This window comes from Protomyctophum bolini (assembly GCF_963924005.1).
Source record: "Protomyctophum bolini genome assembly, chromosome: 8".
Lineage (NCBI taxonomy): Eukaryota > Metazoa > Chordata > Actinopteri > Myctophiformes > Myctophidae > Protomyctophum > Protomyctophum bolini.
In genome coordinates, this window is record NC_137869.1 from 3570479 (window position 1) to 3586354 (window position 15876).

Here is a 15876-nt window from a genome sequence, read left to right on the forward strand (position 1 = left end):
TGCAATGCATTTCTCCCATATAGGAGTTTCTTTAAGTATTTATTTAAATACGGTAATATTTTGGGCCGATCAAATCATTAGAAAGAAGAAAATAAAGGCAGGAGACGACACTATTTGTTTTGTTTTTCTTCTTATAAATTATTTGATCGGCCCAAAACATTGTGTTCATTGTCAGTCAGGATTTGTCACGATCCGAGTTGGCTTTGTCCGCGGCGTAACCGTCTTTAAATAAATACTTTCAGAAACGGCTATGGGAAAAATGCATTGCTTTTCATTTCCTGGGCCACTCGCCGTTCTGAAAGGGGGAGGGACTGCGACGCTCTATAGCATCTGTCTAAACAACATGCTATCTAAATAGGCTTCCTGTGGTCAAGCAATTAACACATTGTAAATAACAAAAACATATAGGTCTGCCTATAGCATAATATCAAATGGACTTATTGAGCTGTATAGTTTTTAAAGACCAAAATGTAGTGTTCTGTTGAGCCAATGCAGATGCCAAGAGGATGCTCAAGGGATAATAAATGTATATAAATAGCCTATACCGTAAGTGGTTTTTTCCCCCACAGTAAAACATATTTGAAACAGCTGAATTACATTACTTTTTTTTTTTTGCTTAATCTCAGCTACTACCACAAACTTTTCCCTGGCTTCTCCAGTGCCATTAGATCTATTTAAAGCTCATGATGACATACCAAGCCTGCCTTAATGACAGGGATTTATGACACACACACACACACACACACACACACACACACACACACACACACACACACACACACACACACACACACACACACACACACACACACACACACACTCACACACACACACACTCACACACACACACACACACACACACACACACACACACACACACACACACACACACACTCACACACACACACTCACACACACATAGCCTACAATCACTGCATATGGCAGGCTGCCCATCTATCATTATCAGACCATAGAGGTGTGCATGGTTGGTCTCACAATGACCTTAACCCATTCTGACCTGAGATCAGATTCATGCGAGGTTTTCACTGGACACACACTGGTCTGATTAACCCATTCTGACCTGGGATCAGATTCTAAAAAATGTCAGTCGCTCTTCGATTTTTCGAAAATAGCAGACCTACAAGCTCGTAGCGCGCCACTCGGTGGCGTGCTATGAGCTTGTAGATCTGCTATTTTTCAATAGCTAAAGCATAACATGATGCTGACACCAAAATGGGTGCCCGGTCAGAATGGGTTAATAGGCCTACGATGATGGAACCCATTCTGGGGGCGGGACGTTCGTTCGGGAACCCCTTTTGGTGTTTGAAGCATCATGTTATGCTTTAGCTATCGAAAAATAGCAGATCTACAAGCTCATAGTGCCGCGCTACAAGCTTGTATAGGTCTGCTATTTTTGAAAAATCTTGAAAATGTGTTGCAAAATCTTTGGTTATAATTATATTCTTTCAGAGCGACAGCATGTTTTCAGATGGGGGGTTTGTCGGCCAATTATACATAATATTTTTGGGGGTCCTTGACATGAAAATGTTTGAGAACGACTGACATAGAGACATTGGTTTTTCAGAAAACTATCAGGATTTAGAAGACATTTGTAGAATCCTCCTCAGGTCGAGGTACAATTCGAGGTAGTCTATACTTGAGTAGGCCTATCCTTAAATGATATATTTCCATTCGTTTTTTATCCTACTCACTGAAATTCGCTGAAAACTTAGTTTGCAACTAAAGATGGTTTAGATGGTTGTGGGCTTCCAGATCATCTTTTCTTTTGTTGACAAGAAGACGAAATAAAGTGAACTGTGAATAAGTTAGACTAGTGTCTATATAGGCTACTTTTTGGGGGCTATATATACAGGTTTAATGTTTGTTTTTAATTCAATGTTTGTTTTAAAAACGCCATTGACAATAAATACAATTTAATGTTTGTTTTGTGTCAACGTTTGGTTTACATTTACATCATCATGTTGTAATTTGATAAGATCGCCCCTCACTTAAGTTCACACGGGTGTGATGTTTTTTGCATTTAAAGTTGAAGCCAGGGTATTTCTACTTTTTTTAGTTATATAATTTCGTCCCACTTTCTTTTTCTCAGTGTCTGTCAGAGCCAGCTGGGAGTCGGAGGAGGAGTATAGCCCTACGCCTACGTGCTCAAACTCGCGTATTGGATATTGTTGCGTCCGTTTTCCCCCTTATATATAACTCTACGAGTCAGAGCAGCTGGAACGTCGCAGTGCACTATGGGAAGTGTAGTGTATTTATTTTATCTTATCTCTGGAGCAGTGCTTTTCAATCAGTGGTGGTCCACTCCGGGGACCCGTGGTCCGACTCCCCGGTACTTGTGCGGGTTCCAGGTGGTCCCCCAGCTAAATTATGGAGAGTTGGTAACCAACATGGATGAACGGTTGGACCTTTAATGCGATATTTTACTCCGTTTGGTTTCATTTGACCACTCTCAAGAGTTCAGGGCTGGAGCCATGGCTATCTGGGAGGCAAATGGCGGTCCGTCACCGTGGCTCAAATGCCGAATACATAATGGACCTTAGTTATTGATAAGAAAAGTGTTGAAAAGCAGTGCTCTGGTGGAGGAAAGTAGCGGTTCATATCAGCTCTCTCCATCACATCACATCACATCACCCCCCCGGCCACAGCAGGGTGGGGCGGGGCGGGGCGGGGCGGGCACAACTTATAATGCACACGTGGAATACTTCACTCGGCGATGACCGGCAGCGACTTGGACCAATCAGAGCCCAAGGGGGGACGAGGCAAGTATACGGTATTCCTCCAATGAGATGCGTTTAGGGGACGGGGGACGGGGGACGGGGAACGGGGGGGGAGACAGAACAAAAAGGAGAAAGGAAGAAAATAGAAAGGCAGACAGTTTTACGCTCAGTCTGGAAAAATGAGTGTGGAGGAACAGAAGGTTATTATCTGACTGAGGAGGAAAACATCTGGGGGGAAAAACGTTTGCACGAAACAGTGTTTTTCAGACTAGTCTTCAGAGGAGCTAAAAAAAACCCCAGTACTGTCATCATCATCATCTTAACACACTGCAGCTGTGGGGAAATGATGTTCTGATTTTTAAAGAAAATGTGAATTATTTAGGCTTTTAGATCGAATTCCACTTTGAGGAACTTTTTTTTTTCGTCATCAGAAGGAAAGCTGCTTAGGTAAGACAACTTTTTATTTTATTTTATGATCCGACATTATTGTAGGCATGGCTATTATGATGATGAAAGTTGAGGTCGTTTATAGGTATTTATTTAACGCTGTTTAGTCTAGTTGAATTAAACCACTGCAGTTTCATGTAAACTTAATCTAGATGTGTATCTATAACAACCCATATGACTTCTTCAGCACCCAGTTTGCTTTGCTAAACCTGTAGAAACGATTATTTAATTAAATCAGAGTTACATTATAAAACTTAGCAGATTAAACCAACACCCCGTTTACCTACAGGTATACACTGTACAGTATAGGCTGTAAACCTATAGTTTATTTTTTTTTAAACTATTATTTAACTAAACCACAGTGTCAATATTAGCTAGCTGAACCACAACCACTGACTATATAGGCTACACCACAGCGTGAAAAAAGTATATCCTACCATCATTTGCAATTCAGCTATAAAGCATTGGTTCTCAAAGTGGGGCCCGGGTACCCCCCAGGGGTCCTAGGGGGGGGGGGGGGGGGGCGTTCCAGGGGGTCCCCAGCAAAACTAGTTAATAATAATAATAATAATAATAAACATTTTAACCCCTTTGACCATATTTTATACTTTGGCTATTCAAAAATAGCAGTTAATATAGACCTACAACCAACGTAAAGTAACTTTTTTTTTTTTTTTAATTTGTGAGAAATTGTGAAAATCTTTGAATATATACATTTATTTTAAAAGCTTAAAAAAAAAAAAAACTGAAATCTTTGCTTCTGGAGGTCCCTGTCATGGCACAAAATATACCGATATATGTATGCATCTACAGGCAGCACGAAAGCAACTAGTCCAGGCGTCTCTTCCGGGTTTTGGTGGATGGAAATGAAATGAGGCAAGCGCGCGCACGCGTCATTTCCACACGACACGTCATTTCCACTGTTTGAAAACCCAGAACGGACGCCTGGTTGAAAGGTGTTTTCTTGACGCTTAAGTGTGCTTTACAGTTTACACCCAATGTGATTCACACTCCCCCATGGGTATTCAATTCAATTCAATTCAAAGGGCTTTATTGGCATGAGAAAACATACGTTTACATTGCCAAAGCAGAAAGAACAAAACAACAATACAGCAATACAATCAAAACAAAAATTATGTACTTTGAAGGTCAGAATCTTCAATAGATCAACTTCTATGTACCAAGATCACTCGATGCAGGTATAGTGCAGGAACATACACAATGATTAGTCTTTAGGGTGGTTGTGTTCCATTTGATATCCTTCTCCTATCACAGCAACTCACAAATCTTGCTGCTGTGTTTGCACATTGTTGTACTTCGCCCAGAAGATATGGGAGTTTTTTGTCATTGGTCATGTTTTCAAAATCTCTGTGTGTGGTTGTAATCTGTGGGAAGTATGTGTCTCTGATGTCTTGGTACAATGGACAGATGGTTAGGAAGTGTAGCTCGGTTTCCACTTCATTTTGTGTGCAGTGGGTGCATAGTCTGTCTTCTCTCGGGATACAGGTCTGCCTATGATGGCCTTTCTCGATCGCGAGACTGTGCTCACTGAGTCTGTACCTAGTTAAGATTATTCTTTGTTTTGGGTCGGTCACGGTGCTCAGGTATTCTGCCACTGTGTATTCTCTGTTTAGGGCCAGATAGCATTCTAGTTTACTCTGCTTTTGTGTTGCTTCTTTCCAATGTGTCAGATAGTTTTCCCTTTGCTGTTTTATAATTTGGTTTAGTCCAATGGGTTTTCTATCTCGTGGCTCTGTTTGTGTTTGTGCCCGGAGTTCCAGGGCCAGCTGGCTGAGGGGGCATCTCTCTAGAGTTTCACTGTGTGTGAGTGCCTTGTTATGGAGTGCATCTAGGTCACTTTCTTTTAGGTGGTTGTAGAACTTAAGTGCTCTCTTTTTTATTTTGATTACGAGTGGGTATTATCCTAATTCTGCCCTGCATGCATTATTTGGTGTTTTTCGCTGCAGGGTACGGAGAATGGATTTGCATTGTGTGTAGGGTCTCGGCTTGGTGTTTATCCCATTTTTCCAGGTCATGGTTTGCTAATGGTCCCCAGATCTCGCAACCATAGAGGGAAATTGGTTCTATCACCGAGTCCAGTATTTTAAGCCAGGTTTTAATTGGGACGTCTATATTTTGATGTTTCTTTTGATGGCATAGAATGCCCTTCTGGCCTTGTCTCTCAGGTCCTTTACAGCTTGGTTGTAGTTCCCTGTGCTGCTGATGTTTAGGCCATGTTTAGGTATTCATAGTATACTTATATACATCAAAGGCATTGTTGGCTTGTTTGATTTTCAAAACAAGCTCCGAAAAAAACGCAACTCTGAAGAAGAAAAAAAAACAAGCCAAAAGTTGCGGGAAATAACGTAAGCGGAAATGATTGGCAACCCTGATATAATCCCGTCCAGGTTTTAACCCATTCTGACCTGAGATCAGATTCATACGAGGTTTCCACTGGACACACACTGGTCTGATTAACCCCATTCTGACCTGAGATCAGATTCTAAAAATGTCAGTCGTTCTTCGATTTTTCAAAAATAGCAGACCTACAAGCTCGTAGCGCGCCACTCGGTGGCGCGCTATGAGCTTGTAGATCTGCTATTTTTCAATAGCTAAAGCATAACATGATGCTGACACCAAAATGGGTTCCCGGTCAGAATGGGTTAATAATTATGATGTGACCTTTACACCAGAATATGACCTTTACACCAGAGCATGTGTCACAGCAAGCTGCTTCACACTTTGTTGTCACGTAAAGTATAATTGTGTAACCGGTGTAGTCTCTCTCTCTCTCTCTCTCTCTGCATTGTGTTGAATGGACAGACGGACCCAGAACTCTCTTTGGAAACCACGTTTTATTCTGACAAGGAATAACAACAGACACTGACACGTCTCCATGTTAGTTCTTAGTGCAAGGACTAGCTCCTCTCTCGTTCCATGCGGAAATACAGAAGGAAGAGTGACAGTAACGCAACACATAATACTACTTCACATACCTGACATTAAGGAATAATCACAGACACGTCTCCACGTTAGTTCTTTCATGCCAGGACTCCTCTCTAAACAGAGTTGAACAAACACTGTATAAGTCATTTTAGTACAATGCTTATTTTGTTATACAGAGAACAACAAAGACGGACACCCACCTCGTTCCATGCGGAAATGCATAAGGAAGAGGTGGATTTTTTTTTAAATATATTTATATTTTTTATCCCACGATTTTGTAACCCATTTTTCACCCCTGTGTCAATCATCTAATGTGATCCTGGGCTCTACATGCACCCTCCACCAACCTGGGGAGAGCAACAGACTTGAACTCATGCTTCCTTCATGCCTGAGTGTCCGAGTTGCTCCTTTACACCTGACAGGGGGGAGTTTCCCTGGTTGGACGTAGCGCGTGGAAGGAACACATTATTCCAACCAGTTCCTTTCCCCTCCATCAGGCGCCCCGGCTGGCCAGGGGGAGGCAGTGTAGAGACCAGGATTGTGGCAAGGCATTTATACGGGGGGGGGGGGGGGGGGGGGGCATGGAGCAGACTTAAAGGAGCTGTGACCTCGAATGCATTCCTATACACATGAACCATGGAGAATTAAGTCAGGTAGAAGCACTTATTTCTATCATATTTTGTGTAATTATATAACACTGTTACATAATACGCACACTGTAGGCTACATGCAGTGTGTTCTGTGCTGTTCTGTAGTTGCCAGAAGGTTTTTCATTATACCAGTGGTTCTCAAAGTGGGGTCTGTGGGCCGCCCCGGGGGTGTGTCCACCTAAACCAGCTAATATAGCATTATAAATGGTTCTACCAACTTTAACCCTATACTATATATAGCCCAGGGTTCCAGGGGGTCCCCAGCTAAACGATTATAGGAACCAAAATGGGCGGGCTCCATTTGTACACGGTTCAATTCAAGGGAGCTTTATTTGGGTGAGAAAACACACATTTACATTGCCAAAGCAAGTGTCGAAAACAGTTGGTGGGGCTTTTCTTACAGCATGGTGTAAACTGTAAACGGAGCTATCTCACATTGCAACTAGGAAAAAACTCTCTTAAAGGGATAGTTCAGTTTTTTTTTTTAACTTAAGCTGTATGGAATACTTTCCATTAATATAGTGGTTGCAACTGTATTAATTGATTGTCCCGAGTCCCGTGGTGGGAGTTCTGCTCTGGTTTTGGTGAAATATTAAGTAGTTCCGGTCATTTTGTGGGGGGGGGGGGGGGGGGCACAGGGGACCACGCAGTAAAAGTAAATTAATCCACAAAACTAACGTAGTTTGTATTGTTGACCTATTTCTAATATTAGTGCAACTTTCGTTCATTTTTTATCCCTCTATCACATGGAACTATTTTCTGGGCGTAGTGATATAGTTTTGTTAATTTTTATTTATTTTTTTAATTTTTTTTTTTTTTTACGGCAGGACCTTCACTTTTGTGAAAGCCTGTCAATAAGAATGTCACCTGGCTGTAGCGTTTGTGTTTTATCAGAGAGATGAAGCAGAGATAAACCCCCGGCTGTAGCGTTTGTGTTTTATCAGAGAGATGAAGCAGAGATAAACCCGGCTGTAGAGTTTGTGTTTTATCAGAGAGATGAAGCAGAGATAAACCCCTGGCTGTAGCGTTTGTGTTTTATCAGAGAGATGAAGCAGAGATAAACCCCTGGCTGTAGCGTTTGTGTTTTATCAGAGAGATGAAGCAGAGATAAACCCCTGGCTGTAGCGTTTGTGTTTTATCAGAGAGATGAAGCAGAGATAAACCCCTGGCTGTAGCGTTTGTGTTTTATCAGAGAGATGAAGCAGAGATAAACCTGACTGTAGCGTTTGTGTTTTATCAGAGAGATGAAGCAGAGATAAACCCTGGCTGTAGCGTTTGTGTTTTATCAGAGAGATGAAGCAGAGATAAACCCGACCTGTAGCGTTTGTGTTTTATCAGAGAGATGAAGCAGAGATAAACCCCTGGCTGTAGCGTTTGTGTTTTATCAGAGAGATGAAGCAGAGATAAACCCCTGGCTGTAGCGTTTGTGTTTTATCAGAGAGATGAAGCAGAGATAAACCCCTGGCTGTAGCGTTTGTGTTTTATCAGAGAGATGAAGCAGAGATAAACCCCGGCTGTAGAGTTTGTGTTTTATCAGAGAGATGAAGCAGAGATAAACCCGACCTGTAGCGTTTGTGTTTTATCAGAGAGATGAAGCAGAGATAAACCCCTGGCTGTAGCGTTTGTGTTTTATCAGAGAGATGAAGCAGAGATAAACCTGACTGTAGCGTTTGTGTTTTATCAGAGAGATGAAGCAGAGATAAACCCCGGCTGTAGCGTTTGTGTTTTATCAGAGAGATGAAGCAGAGATAAACCCCTGACTGTAGCGTTTGTGTTTTATCAGAGAGATGAAGCAGAGATAAACCCCTGGCTGTAGCGTTTGTGTTTTATCAGAGAGATGAAGCAGAGATAAACCCCTGACTGTAGCGTTTGTGTTTTATCAGAGAGATGAAGCAGAGATAAACCCATGGCTGTAGCGTTTGTGTTTTATCAGAGAGATGAAGCAGAGATAAACCCCTGGCTGTAGAGTTTGTGTTTTATCAGAGAGATGAAGCAGAGATAAACCCCTGGCTGTAGAGTTTGTGTTTTATCAGAGAGATGAAGCAGAGATAAACCCCTGGCTGTAGCGTTTGTGTTTTATCAGAGAGATGAAGCAGAGATAAACCCCTGGCTGTAGAGTTTGTGTTTTATCAGAGAGATGAAGCAGAGATAAACCCTGCTGTAGCGTTTGTGTTTTATCAGAGAGATGAAGCAGAGATAAACCCGGCCTGTAGCGTTTGTGTTTTATCAGAGAGATGAAGCAGAGATAAACCCGGCTGTAGCGTTTGTGTTTTATCAGAGAGATGAAGCAGAGATAAACCCCTGGCTGTAGCGTTTGTGTTTTATCAGAGAGATGAAGCAGAGATAAACCCCTGGCTGTAGAGTTTGTGTTTTATCAGAGAGATGAAGCAGAGATAAACCCTGCTGTAGCGTTTGTGTTTTATCAGAGAGATGAAGCAGAGATAAACCCGGCTGTAGCGTTTGTGTTTTATCAGAGAGATGAAGCAGAGATAAACCCGGCTGTAGCGTTTGTGTTTTATCAGAGAGATGAAGCAGAGATAAACCCGGCTGTAGCGTTTGTGTTTTATCAGAGAGATGAAGCAGAGATAAACCCCTGGCTGTAGCGTTTGTGTTTTATCAGAGAGATGAAGCAGAGATAAACCCCTGGCTGTAGCGTTTGTGTTTTATCAGAGAGATGAAGCAGAGATAAACCTGACTGTAGCGTTTGTGTTTTATCAGAGAGATGAAGCAGAGATAAACCCCGGCTGTAGCGTTTGTGTTTTATCAGAGAGATGAAGCAGAGATAAACCCGACCTGTAGCGTTTGTGTTTTATCAGAGAGATGAAGCAGAGATAAACCCCTGGCTGTAGCGTTTGTGTTTTATCAGAGAGATGAAGCAGAGATAAACCCCTGGCTGTAGCGTTTGTGTTTTATCAGAGAGATGAAGCAGAGATAAACCCCGGCCTGTAGCGTTTGTGTTTTATCAGAGAGATGAAGCAGAGATAAACCCCCGGCCTGTAGCGTTTGTGTTTTATCAGAGAGATGAAGCAGAGATAAACCCCTGGCTGTAGCGTTTGTGTTTTATCAGAGAGATGAAGCAGAGATAAACCCCCGGCCTGTAGCGTTTGTGTTTTATCAGAGAGATGAAGCAGAGATAAACCCCCGACTGTAGCGTTTGTGTTTTATCAGAGAGATGAAGCAGAGATAAACCCGGCTGTAGCGTTTGTGTTTTATCAGAGAGATGAAGCAGAGATAAACCCCCGGCCTGTAGCGTTTGTGTTTTATCAGAGAGATGAAGCAGAGATAAACCCCTGGCTGTAGCGTTTGTGTTTTATCAGAGAGATGAAGCAGAGATAAACCCAGCTGTAGCGTTTGTGTTTTATCAGAGAGATGAAGCAGAGATAAACCCGGCTGTAGCGTTTGTGTTTTATCAGAGAGATGAAGCAGAGATAAACCCATGGCTGTAGCGTTTGTGTTTTATCAGAGAGATGAAGCAGAGATAAACCCGGCCTGTAGCGTTTGTGTTTTATCAGAGAGATGAAGCAGAGATAAACCCGGCTGTAGCGTTTGTGTTTTATCAGAGAGATGAAGCAGAGATAAACCCCTGGCTGTAGCGTTTGTGTTTTATCAGAGAGATGAAGCAGAGATAAACCCGGCCTGTAGCTTTTGTGTTTTATCAGAGAGATGAAGCAGAGATAAACCCGGCTGTAGCGTTTGTGTTTTATCAGAGAGATGAAGCAGAGATAAACCCCTGGCTGTAGCGTTTGTGTTTTATCAGAGAGATGAAGCAGAGATAAACCCCTGGCTGTAGCGTTTGTGTTTTATCAGAGAGATGAAGCAGAGATAAACCCCCAGCTGTAGCGTTTGTGTTTTATCAGAGAGATGAAGCAGAGATAAACCCGGCTGTAGCGTTTGTGTTTTATCAGAGAGATGAAGCAGAGATAAACCCCTGGCTGTAGCGTTTGTGTTTTATCAGAGAGATGAAGCAGAGATAAACCCAGCCTGTAGCGTTTGTGTTTTATCAGAGAGATGAAGCAGAGATAAACCCGGCCTGTAGCGTTTGTGTTTTATCAGAGAGATGAAGCAGAGATAAACCCCTGGCTGTAGCGTTTGTGTTTTATCAGAGAGATGAAGCAGAGATAAACCCGGCTGTAGCGTTTGTGTTTTATCAGAGAGATGAAGCAGAGATAAACCCCGACTGTAGCGTTTGTGTTTTATCAGAGAGATGAAGCAGAGATAAACCCCTGGCTGTAGCGTTTGTGTTTTATCAGAGAGATGAAGCAGAGATAAACCCGGCTGTAGCGTTTGTGTTTTATCAGAGAGATGAAGCAGAGATAAACCCCTGGCTGTAGCGTTTGTGTTTTATCAGAGAGATGAAGCAGAGATAAACCCGGCTGTAGCGTTTGTGTTTTATCAGAGAGATGAAGCAGAGATAAACCCGGCTGTAGCGTTTGTGTTTTATCAGAGAGATGAAGCAGAGATAAACCCGGCCTGTAGCGTTTGTGTTTTATCAGAGAGATGAAGCAGAGATAAACCCCTGGCTGTAGCGTTTGTGTTTTATCAGAGAGATGAAGCAGAGATAAACCCGGCTGTAGCGTTTGTGTTTTATCAGAGAGATGAAGCAGAGATAAACCCCTGGCTGTAGCGTTTGTGTTTTATCAGAGAGATGAAGCAGAGATAAACCCGGCTGTAGCGTTTGTGTTTTATCAGAGAGATGAAGCAGAGATAAACCCCTGGCTGTAGCGTTTGTGTTTTATCAGAGAGATGAAGCAGAGATAAACCCGGCTGTAGCGTTTGTGTTTTATCAGAGAGATGAAGCAGAGATAAACCCCTGGCTGTAGCGTTTGTGTTTTATCAGAGAGATGAAGCAGAGATAAACCCGGCTGTAGCGTTTGTGTTTTATCAGAGAGATGAAGCAGAGATAAACCCATGGCTGTAGCGTTTGTGTTTTATCAGAGAGATGAAGCAGAGATAAACCCCTGGCTGTAGAGTTTGTGTTTTATCAGAGAGATGAAGCAGAGATAAACCCCTGGCTGTAGCGTTTGTGTTTTATCAGAGAGATGAAGCAGAGATAAACCCCTGGCTGTAGAGTTTGTGTTTTATCAGAGAGATGAAGCAGAGATAAACCCTGCTGTAGCGTTTGTGTTTTATCAGAGAGATGAAGCAGAGATAAACCCGGCCTGTAGCGTTTGTGTTTTATCAGAGAGATGAAGCAGAGATAAACCCGGCTGTAGCGTTTGTGTTTTATCAGAGAGATGAAGCAGAGATAAACCCCTGGCTGTAGCGTTTGTGTTTTATCAGAGAGATGAAGCAGAGATAAACCCCTGGCTGTAGAGTTTGTGTTTTATCAGAGAGATGAAGCAGAGATAAACCCTGCTGTAGCGTTTGTGTTTTATCAGAGAGATGAAGCAGAGATAAACCCCGGCTGTAGCGTTTGTGTTTTATCAGAGAGATGAAGCAGAGATAAACCCGACCTGTAGCGTTTGTGTTTTATCAGAGAGATGAAGCAGAGATAAACCCCTGGCTGTAGCGTTTGTGTTTTATCAGAGAGATGAAGCAGAGATAAACCCCTGGCTGTAGCGTTTGTGTTTTATCAGAGAGATGAAGCAGAGATAAACCCCGGCCTGTAGCGTTTGTGTTTTATCAGAGAGATGAAGCAGAGATAAACCCCCGGCCTGTAGCGTTTGTGTTTTATCAGAGAGATGAAGCAGAGATAAACCCCTGGCTGTAGCGTTTGTGTTTTATCAGAGAGATGAAGCAGAGATAAACCCCCGGCCTGTAGCGTTTGTGTTTTATCAGAGAGATGAAGCAGAGATAAACCCCCGACTGTAGCGTTTGTGTTTTATCAGAGAGATGAAGCAGAGATAAACCCGGCTGTAGCGTTTGTGTTTTATCAGAGAGATGAAGCAGAGATAAACCCCCGGCCTGTAGCGTTTGTGTTTTATCAGAGAGATGAAGCAGAGATAAACCCCTGGCTGTAGCGTTTGTGTTTTATCAGAGAGATGAAGCAGAGATAAACCCAGCTGTAGCGTTTGTGTTTTATCAGAGAGATGAAGCAGAGATAAACCCGGCTGTAGCGTTTGTGTTTTATCAGAGAGATGAAGCAGAGATAAACCCATGGCTGTAGCGTTTGTGTTTTATCAGAGAGATGAAGCAGAGATAAACCCGGCCTGTAGCGTTTGTGTTTTATCAGAGAGATGAAGCAGAGATAAACCCGGCTGTAGCGTTTGTGTTTTATCAGAGAGATGAAGCAGAGATAAACCCCTGGCTGTAGCGTTTGTGTTTTATCAGAGAGATGAAGCAGAGATAAACCCGGCCTGTAGCTTTTGTGTTTTATCAGAGAGATGAAGCAGAGATAAACCCGGCTGTAGCGTTTGTGTTTTATCAGAGAGATGAAGCAGAGATAAACCCCTGGCTGTAGCGTTTGTGTTTTATCAGAGAGATGAAGCAGAGATAAACCCCTGGCTGTAGCGTTTGTGTTTTATCAGAGAGATGAAGCAGAGATAAACCCCCAGCTGTAGCGTTTGTGTTTTATCAGAGAGATGAAGCAGAGATAAACCCGGCTGTAGCGTTTGTGTTTTATCAGAGAGATGAAGCAGAGATAAACCCCTGGCTGTAGCGTTTGTGTTTTATCAGAGAGATGAAGCAGAGATAAACCCAGCCTGTAGCGTTTGTGTTTTATCAGAGAGATGAAGCAGAGATAAACCCGGCCTGTAGCGTTTGTGTTTTATCAGAGAGATGAAGCAGAGATAAACCCCTGGCTGTAGCGTTTGTGTTTTATCAGAGAGATGAAGCAGAGATAAACCCGGCTGTAGCGTTTGTGTTTTATCAGAGAGATGAAGCAGAGATAAACCCCGACTGTAGCGTTTGTGTTTTATCAGAGAGATGAAGCAGAGATAAACCCCTGGCTGTAGCGTTTGTGTTTTATCAGAGAGATGAAGCAGAGATAAACCCGGCTGTAGCGTTTGTGTTTTATCAGAGAGATGAAGCAGAGATAAACCCCTGGCTGTAGCGTTTGTGTTTTATCAGAGAGATGAAGCAGAGATAAACCCGGCTGTAGCGTTTGTGTTTTATCAGAGAGATGAAGCAGAGATAAACCCGGCTGTAGCGTTTGTGTTTTATCAGAGAGATGAAGCAGAGATAAACCCGGCCTGTAGCGTTTGTGTTTTATCAGAGAGATGAAGCAGAGATAAACCCCTGGCTGTAGCGTTTGTGTTTTATCAGAGAGATGAAGCAGAGATAAACCCGGCTGTAGCGTTTGTGTTTTATCAGAGAGATGAAGCAGAGATAAACCCCTGGCTGTAGCGTTTGTGTTTTATCAGAGAGATGAAGCAGAGATAAACCCGGCTGTAGCGTTTGTGTTTTATCAGAGAGATGAAGCAGAGATAAACCCCTGGCTGTAGCGTTTGTGTTTTATCAGAGAGATGAAGCAGAGATAAACCCGGCTGTAGCGTTTGTGTTTTATCAGAGAGATGAAGCAGAGATAAACCCCTGGCTGTAGCGTTTGTGTTTTATCAGAGAGATGAAGCAGAGATAAACCCGGCTGTAGCGTTTGTGTTTTATCAGAGAGATGAAGCAGAGATAAACCCATGGCTGTAGCGTTTGTGTTTTATCAGAGAGATGAAGCAGAGATAAACCCGGCCTGTAGCGTTTGTGTTTTATCAGAGAGATGAAGCAGAGATAAACCCTGCTGTAGCGTTTGTGTTTTATCAGAGAGATGAAGCAGAGATAAACCTGACTGTAGCGTTTGTGTTTTATCAGAGAGATGAAGCAGAGATAAACCCATGGCTGTAGCGTTTGTGTTTTATCAGAGAGATGAAGCAGAGATAAACCCGGCTGTAGCGTTTGTGTTTTATCAGAGAGATGAAGCAGAGATAAACCCGGCTGTAGCGTTTGTGTTTTATCAGAGAGATGAAGCAGAGATAAACCCGGCCTGTAGAGTTTGTGTTTTCCTGATGGATAGTAGGAGCAACACGTCTCTCATTTGCCTGGCTGTTGTTGATGGCTCGCTGTGAGTGCAGCACACACACACACACACACACACACACACACACACACACACACACACACACACACACACACACACACACACACACACACACACACACACTTGAGGCAAATGAGGGAAGCGATTGCCATGACGACTAATCTGGAGAGGTCGAAGCAGGATCTTTTGCACGCAGTAAAAGTCCTCTTGTGTTAATTTCACAGCGGGAGAGTAACCAAATGGATGAAGGGTCCATTTGGTTACATACGGGGCTATCTCTCTCAGAGTTACAACATTGATACATACAGTAAGCCCTGATGAATTTACTGTGTGTGCGTGTGTAATTAAAAACCATTGACCCAATCTCACAAAGAATATATTTTTGAATGCTACAAAAAAACAAGGCGCTTTTGGGTCCATTTGGTTACATTTGGGCTCAAGACGGATACGACATGCCGTGAGGTTCTATTTTCCTGACCATCATCGCTCTGTCTTGTTGTTTTGAGCGTCTGTCTTCAAACAGACGGTTGTTGTGGTTTTTAACTGGTCAGAATCTATAATCATCTCATCTCAATCACAAAGGGAAGCAGTCTGAGTCATGCTGTACTGTATCATAGGACAGTGGTTCCCAAAGCGGGGTCCCGGGGACCCCCAGGGGTCCTTGAGGGAGTTCCAGGGGGGGGGCCCCAGCTAAATTATATAGTTATGAACCAAATGGACCCTTACAGTACGTGTCTGTAACTCTGAGAGTGCACAAATGGACCCGTTAAATGAACAGTGATGTTACAATATAAATTAGGGTCCTCCAGAGATGAACTGCCGTTAGATGGGGGTCCGTAGACTAAAGCACTGAGAAAACTGTTGCGCCTTTCTTCGTCCTTTTTTTCTCTTTAAACTTGACTACGGTAGCGGTGGTCTCAAAAACATAAAGGAACTTTGACAGGAAAAGACTCGCTCACCGTATAAACAAAGAAGTAAAACTCCTTAGACTTGAGACTTGAGACTACTTACTATATTTTCTTTTATTTTAAGATGCTGTGCATCTAAGACTAATGCATGAAAATGGTTGAGAGTAGACTCGCTGCTAGAGCCTTACACCGATCTCTCACTTCAGTGAGATCAATTTGTT

At 42.8% G+C, this 15876-nt stretch overlaps 1 protein-coding gene across 1 annotated transcript in view; it reads left to right on the forward strand.

The window, feature by feature from the left end:
* The first annotated feature begins 2887 nt into the window (after nucleotides 1-2887).
* Nucleotides 2888-15876, forward strand: part of tmem45a (transmembrane protein 45a) — a 28289-nt gene continuing 15300 nt past the window's right edge. The window contains exon 1 of the mRNA XM_080771348.1: nucleotides 2888-3185. The gene's annotated coding sequence lies outside the window, so the exon portion shown is untranslated. The remainder of the gene's footprint in view (nucleotides 3186-15876) is intronic.